The sequence below is a fragment of the Artemia franciscana genome, chromosome 7 (assembly GCF_032884065.1).
Source record: "Artemia franciscana chromosome 7, ASM3288406v1, whole genome shotgun sequence".
In the NCBI taxonomy this organism is placed as follows: Eukaryota; Metazoa; Arthropoda; class Branchiopoda; order Anostraca; family Artemiidae; genus Artemia; species Artemia franciscana.
Window position 1 is genome coordinate 30,195,554 of NC_088869.1, and position 8,259 is coordinate 30,203,812.

Sequence of the window (8,259 nt, forward strand, 5' to 3'; positions counted from 1 at the left end):
CCACAAATTCTCTAATGCCTTTGAAATTTACCTTAATATATAAGAAGAACTATAATTTGTTGAGATCTGAAATTCGCAAATATTATTAGGCTACTGGTAATTCAGTAATTTGACTACTATTTTTTTAAAGTGACTAAATTTATTTCCATTTGATTTAATTCAAATCTAATATTAGTTGAAAGTTTTCAAGTCTTTCCTAGCCCATTTTCAAAACTATTCACAATTCTTCTTGAATAGGACGTCCAAGTCAAGAATTTGTGGAAAAGTCTATGGAAAAAAGTGAGGAATTGTGTAATTTAACATAGAATGTAATAAACAAGGCCTACTAGCTATTTGACTCGTTTCATTTATTTCTTAATACTTGTTTATGAATAAGTTTGCATTTCTTCGTTATTCATCCTCATATCCCTTACGTGGGCTCACTGCCGAGCCTCGTAGCAAATTGGCTAAATTTATTTTTCGCACCTTTCATTACAACTAAAATTTAAGGTCTAGCAGAAGTTTTTTCAAGGATGAACTGATTTCTGATTAACGTATATGTCTAGGCCCAGTTCTCTAAACTAATAGAGATTGTTTGAAAACGCACTTTTTAAACTATTTATTCGTTTTCCACAAATGTAAATAAGTTTGCAAACATTGCAGCACAAATCATTTTAAATCAGCGTTTTTTATCATCCAAAGTCATATATGTAATTAATAAAAAAAAAACGAATTTTTTTAACTGAAAATAAGGAGCGATATTGAAACTTAAAACGAACAGAAATTACTTCGTATATTAAAGAGGCTGCTTCCTCATCAACGTCCCGCTCTTTACGCTAAAGTTTGACTCTTTCTCTCAACTCTATTTTTTAAAATAGTAAAAAACTTTAGCGTAAAGGGCGGGACGTTGATGAAGTAGCAGCCCCTTTCATATACGAAGTAATTTCTGCTCGTTTTAAGTTTTAATGTCGCTCCTTACTTTCAGTAAAAAAATTTGTTTGTTTTTTTATTTAATTTCTGAACGTTTTTGAATCAATGCATGTTTTGATGTTGGCTCTCCGCAGAGGAATAATTAAAACGAAATTTGCATATTTATTTTTTTTGGCTAAATGGCTTTCTCATAGTTTTGATGGAATGATTTTGAAAAAAAAAGGAGCGGGGGAGGAAGCCTAGTTGCCCTCCGATTTTCGGGTTACATAAAAAGGCAACTAGAACTTTTAATTTTTTACAAATGTTTTTATTAGTAAAAGATATACGTAACTTATAAATTAGCTTACGTAACGAACTTTTGTATTCTCATGTTTTTATTAGATATATGAGGGGGTTCACCCCCTCGTCAGTACCTCGCTCTTTACACTAAAGCTTCAATTTTGTCCCAATTCTTTAAGATTGACCCCTGAATCACAAAAGCCGTAGAATAAATAGTTGAAATTACTGAAAATACTTTAGCGTAAAGAGCGAAGTATTAGGAGGAGGTGAGCCCCTTATATGCGTAATAATTTCTGTGCGTTTTAAGTTTTAATGCTGCTCCTTACTTCCAGTTGAAAAAACTTTTTCATATTTATTTTTTAATTTTTTTTTTTTACCAATGCTAGAAAATCCTGCACTCCCTTCATGGAAATTTTCTTCCCCCATGACAAATTCCTCGATGGAAAGTTCCCCCAAAATATCCCCTCTTCTCAACCCCTCCCCCAACCAAAAAATCCCCCTGAAAACGTCTGTACGCTTCCCAATAACCATTACTATATATAAGCACTGGTCAAAGTTTGTAACTTGTAGCCCCTCCCACGGGGACTGTGGGGGAGTAAGGGGTCCCCAAAGACATAGTTATAAGGTTTTTCGACTACGCTGAATAAAATGGCTATCTCAGAATTTTGATCCGTTGACTTTGGGAAAATAATTAGCGTGGGAGCGGGCCCAGGTGCCCTCCAATTTTTTTGGTCACTCAAAAAGGGCACTAGAACTTTCCATTTCCGTTAGAATGAGCCCTCTCGCAACATTCTAGGACCACTGGGTCGGTACGATCACCCCTGGGAAAAAAAAAACAAATAAACACGCATCCGTAATCTGCCTTTTGGCAAAAATACAAAATTCCACATTTTTGTAGATAGGAGCTTCAAACTTCTACATTAGGGTTCTCTGATACGCTGAATCTCAAGGTGTGATTTTCGTGAGTGGTGTGATGATTCTATCACTCTCAGGGGTGTTTCCCCCTATTTTCTAAAACAGGGCAAATTTTCCAGGCTCGTAACTTTTGATGGGTAAGACTAAACTTGACGAAACTTATATATTTAAAATCAGCGTTAAAATGCGATTCTTTTCATATAGAAATTGGTATCAAAATTCCATTTTTTAGAGTTTTAGTTACTATTGAGCCGGGTCGCTCCTTACTATAGTTCGTTACCACGAACTGTTTGATATATCTATTGTCTGTAGCGTTTTATCGCAGGAATTTTAAACAGCGTCTCGAGCCCTGTACATGCAGAAAAATGACCTATAACGAGCTTGGTGCATAAACAAAATGTGTTATAAAGGTAAAAAAAAATGCATTTCATTGAAATAACTTGGGTGTGACCAGAGTAAAAGTTCGTGGCTCAAAGGAAAGTCCCTCCAACTTTCTAGGTCAGTCTGATCCCTGGTAGTAGGCTTCCTGATATTAGATTAACTTCAATAATTTTTAAGTATTAACTTTGTTCTTTATTTTTATCAAACACATATTTTTAGGTTTTGTTTTAGAAATCTGCTTTAAAAATGCTGACCAAAATTGGAACAAAAACAAACGATAGCTTATTTAGATAATAATTAAGTAAGTTTATTAATTCAAGATGTCAGGACATACAGCAAAACTTGAACTTATAAAAAGTTTAACACAGGGCCCTCTGAAGTGAAATTTCTAGGACCACTCGTGGCTATTATACTTAAATTGTTTCCCATTTCATAATATTCTAGAACACACAATTTCATATTTTTTGCCGGATAAGGTAGGAAAAAACATACATTTTAATTGAGAGACATAACGAATCGTTACTGGTTGGTGGAGTTCGACAAACTTCCCCAATTTGTTAGAACATAGATGAATCTTTTACTTGTATATTAACTATCTTTGCTCAAAGTTTATAGCGTGATGGGGATAAATAATTCTAGTTTGAAGATAAAATTGAAATTTGTAAAGCATACCTAACCGTTGCATGATAGGGCGTCTTTCGAATTGCGAATTAGACATTTATGATGATTTCTAGATTTTATGCTATTATCATTGCTGTCAGTTTTCATCATGAAAAAAAGGAAACTATGGCTAGTTAATTTAATAAATTATAATTTTGAATGAAAATACTTATGACATCTAAGAAAAAAAATCCTACTTGCAAATATTTATTTTGTTAACATGACGAATAAACAAAAGAAAAAAAAATTAAGATAGGATTGCGCATTAAGGAACCAATAAAACATCAGAGATAAGGCGTTTACTGAGATCTAGAAACAGCTGTAAAAGATTCGTAATTAGAATGGCTAAATGCTTGTTATGTCTTATCAGTTTTCCAGCAAAACCTTGTTCCGAAAGTCGTTTAAAAAAAGTGGCTGAAATCCTATTCTATTAGTAATCAAAGACTTCCCAACATTTTTTATAGATCCTAGCCCTGCCAACACATCTAAAACCCATTGTTGGCACTAACGGGTCTCAAAATTGGGCGGTAGCAGAGAACGGTCCGAGAGGTTGTTTGCAGGTTAATTTTCCAGTTACTCGATGTTTTGATATCTAAAAAGCCATAATGAAAGTTGTTGTAATAAAGGATTTTCGAAAGTGATATGTAAGGGTGGAAAATTTTTACAAATAAGAATGTATTAATTTCTTCTATATTGTATGTAACTGTCGTAGGAAATTGAATACTACTAAAAATCGAAGGGTCGGGAAAGTGACGCCTGACTGTGCAATCAACTTAGATAAAATTTTGATTCGATCTGTCCTTGTTTTACAGAATTTCAATATGTGGTTGTTTTAGAATATTATTTTCGAAAATGTAACATGGGAAGTGCTAACATAAATCGTCGCTGCAATAATAGAATACTTAATAAGGATGCGACCAATACCATTGTAACCATTGAGGTAACCCGTATTTCGGCTAAAATAGTTACTTTTCTACAGGGTTGGGCGAAAAAAGGGAGGCAAAATTACTAAATATATACCATCTATTGTATTTATTACTTTTTGAATGCTTAAAAGCATACAGTAATTAGGAGAACAACCATGGGGGATAAATATGTTGGCAAGGGTGTTGCAAGATATTTGAATATTTTGCTTGTAATCTAGACAAGCAATGTACACAAGGGTATTGCAAAATATTTGAGCATCTTGCCTGTAATTTCTATAAGCCAAAAGATGAAAAATATCTGCTCAGCACGTTTTGTAACGAAAAAGGTGTTTGGAAATACAATGATACTTTATATTCTGAAACTGCATTTTTGTGTACGGCTTTCCAGTGTTCTTATACCCGTTACAGACACATTTCGTTGCATCCAAGACCAAATGGTGCGATTCATATTTTCCTGATTTTAAAAGACAGCTGAAATAATCCTGACAAAATCTCTTCGTTCTGAGAGATTTCAACAAGAAAATAGGTATTCAGTACATACAAATGGGAATGTGGTGATCATCGACTGGAACTAGTTAAACATTATTTTTCCTTCAATCACTTGACATTTCTCCTCAAAATTCCTCTACATTTGTAGTCACCGCATACTTAGGAGCAGTTGCTATAGATACAAAGGTTGCCACCACGGTCAGTTCCTAAAGGGCTAAAATTGTCCAAATTTGTGTGCTACGTATCTATTTTTAGTGATACAGTCAAAAATTGACTATAATACTGCTGAAATAGCATTTTGTGTGCTACATTTGGTGACCCTGAGCACTTGCTTCAGTGCTACGCATAATGAAATAGTGCTAAAATAGCATTTTCGCACTACAGGTGGCAAGTCTGTGGGCATGAAGGTATGTATCTATATATGCATTTGACACCGTTATTTTTTCATAGATATAAAGCTTACCGGTGTAGCAGCATTGATTATTGCAGACTTATCGAGAGTCCGCTCATTTTCAGATCTGATAAGCCGAAGCGTCCATGTAACAACAGCAAAGGTAGCAGCATTGCTTGGAAAAGCTCGAATAACAGTTGCTGACAGACCTCGGAAAAATACACGAATTCCTTCTGAATGGTACGTTTTCCTTATGCAGTCAATTAATAATAAATTAATAATGTAATTTGAACCTTTTAATTGGAATACGGGCCTCAAAATCAACATTCTAGAGTGATGGTTCTTTTCAAGTTAAGCCTTGATTGATTCTTCCCACTTGATTTGGTAAAGGTATAAGAATGTCTGAAATTGTACTACAGGTACCTTAAAACAAAACAAAGTTTTTAACATACATTCTTCAACGAATGGCTTCCAATTTCCAGTAAATTTTGTATCGAAGTTTTGTTTTTATTAAGGCTAATGCTATCAAACAGAAATCCAAAAGCAAAACGCGGCAAGTTCATATTTGACAGCTGTTGTATAAGATTTATCGAAGTGCGTAAATAGCTTTTCTGAAGTCACTAGTTACAAGTGTGACGCTGAAATTACAATTTGAGCGTCATAAAATTAAACACATCATGCAGTATTCAAGCTGTGCATATAAATGGTTTTCAATTTCTTTGTATCAAAGGATTTGTGAGATTGTTGAGTATAAATCAAAGGGAAATGGAAAAGTTTAAAAGCAAATGGCAGTAAGCCTTCTTACCAAGATAAATCCCATCTTAACTACTCCTATTATGACAGTCTCTGCTACGAGGTATTCCACCGCAACTACTCTCAGGATGACTGCTCCTTGCCATAGTGCTCCCAAAACTATATTATAATCTGAACTATTCCTATGGCAACTTTTCTTTAGGCAGCTATTTCTTCTACTTCTAGCACTACTGCTCCAACCCCACCTACTCTCCTTCTGGGTACTGCCCAGTGCAATCGCTCTCACCGTCAGTTTTCCTTCCACAAATAGTGACATCAATTGGGGAAAGGACAGGGGTGAATGACCACCCAGCCACCTGAGGCCAATACAGCTTCGCAAGCTCCTCCTCTATCCCAGTCTATTCAAAACCTCCCTCTGTACACTGTCCCAGGAAGTTCCCATTTGCCTTAGATCTCTCTTTAATCATCCTCCCAAGCCAACCGCCGACAACCTGCCTTCCGTTTAGCCCTAGACGGTTGGCTGAAAGAACAATCATTGGGAATATGTCATGGTTCTTCCGAAGAACGTGCACTAGCCATCTCAACCTTTCTCTCATTATACCCCTAGAAAGCGGGAATTGAACCACACTTTTCGTACAGCCTACTGTTTGAAATAAGGTCAGTCAGTTAGGTAATCTAAACCACTATGTGTGTGCGTTCTGTTTCGTGTCTGCCAAGGTTTTCGTATCATGTTTTCTGTTGAGGTTGAGTGCAAGCATATTTTAGCCTTCCCACTATTTCTGCGCATTGAATCCAATGTTATGCTATTATGACCTGTTTTGACCACTGCTCCAGTCGCAACTACTCTCAGACAAAGTTTTTCTGGGAAAAGCAAATATCGAATATAGATTTTCAAAATGAGCCGAAAATAGCGCTCATAAGATTTCATAACAAACAAACAAAATTAATGCGAATGAAGCAATGAAGTCTAAAATGAACAAATATCACCCCAAATAAGTTCAGTTTTGCTATCTGCTGTATTGAAAACAAAATTTATTTGAAGTTTTATTTTTCTTTTAGAAATACGAAAACGATGGTATCAAACCCCAAAAAGGCTGGAATATCGTTTGTGCTCTGCTGAAAATAATATTTATCTGGAAGTTTTGTTTTTTATTTAGAAATACGAAAACAATAAAAACTGCTCAATTCTCCAGGATTTTTGTTTTCTCACGTCACTATTCTTGTAACAGACAATTTAGTTTTCATTAGTGTGATTTGAAACGAATTTTCAACAGTGTTTTCGTTTTTAAATTTATTCCTTCCAAATGCAAAGAAAATCAGTTTATCAAACAGAACTTTTATTTTAAGCAGCCTATTGAGCTTTCAGTAAAGCTGAAATAAAATTACTTTTGGGGAGTTTGATGGGGATGGTAACGCACTTATTTTTCGGTAATTTCTGTTCACATTTAAGATTGACTCCATCATCTATTGCAGTTTTTTTTTAATTTTAAGCTTGACGTTTCATTGAAGCAAATTTTTGCTCATTTGAGTTTTAAGCTTGCTGTTTGATTTTATTGGAAAAAAGCTAAGTTAAATTGTATTTTGGAAGCCATTCATCAGTTTTTCAATCCATCCATCCTAGTAACTAAAGCTATTATACCTGGGCACGGCTAACAGTTAACGGGTCATTCGAGGAAATATTCTATTAGGCCTGTACCCCTTCCCCAAAAAGTGTATTATTGGAAGGGAATTTTGCAAGAATTGTGGACGCTTGTCCAATGCAGCAGCTTCTAGCAAAGCAAAGTTATAAATAATTAGCTTTGAGATCTACATGATTCTTTTTTTTTACTAATAAGATTTTATATTGACAAATAATGAAGCCTAGCCAAGGTTGTAAAGACAAGCAAAGCAATTTTTGGTGAAATAATTTATATTAATGTTAAAACAATAACGAGTTACAAAAACTTGTTCAGTTTCTAGTTAGTATGATTTTGCTTGTGCATCCAACTGCGTAGTATGGATTTGTCCATATATGTACAGATAGACTTCGCTTGTTTTATTTGTTTTTAAAGCGGCCATCAAATAATTTAGTTCATTGTTAAAGTAGTCAATGGATTAGAAACTAGTATTTGTGTTACTTTGTAACAAAAAGCTACTGGTTCGTGCATTTTATTCACGGACTCAAATCAAATTCTCAATAAATTTCCTTTACGATCCATATAAAAAAGTAATTAAAACAAATAAACGTTTAAATAGGGATAAGTCCATTTGTTAGACAATGAAAATAGATACAAAAGTCTGGATATTTAGATCACATATACAACGATCGTCATCAACAGAAGTGCTTAATTATTAAAATTAAAACTAACATATTTATACAGAACAAAATAATAACTTGCGGTCCATTCACTAGTTTTGTCTGAGTAAGTTCAATAGCTGGGCTCATCCAAAGCCTTGAGTTGTATATTTTCTTCTTTAATATTGTCTCAACGAATGTTAAATTTCTAATGAAGGTGGCAACATTTTCTTCTTCTTCTTCTGATTGCAAAAGGAATGTTTTTGAATTTAAAGTTATAG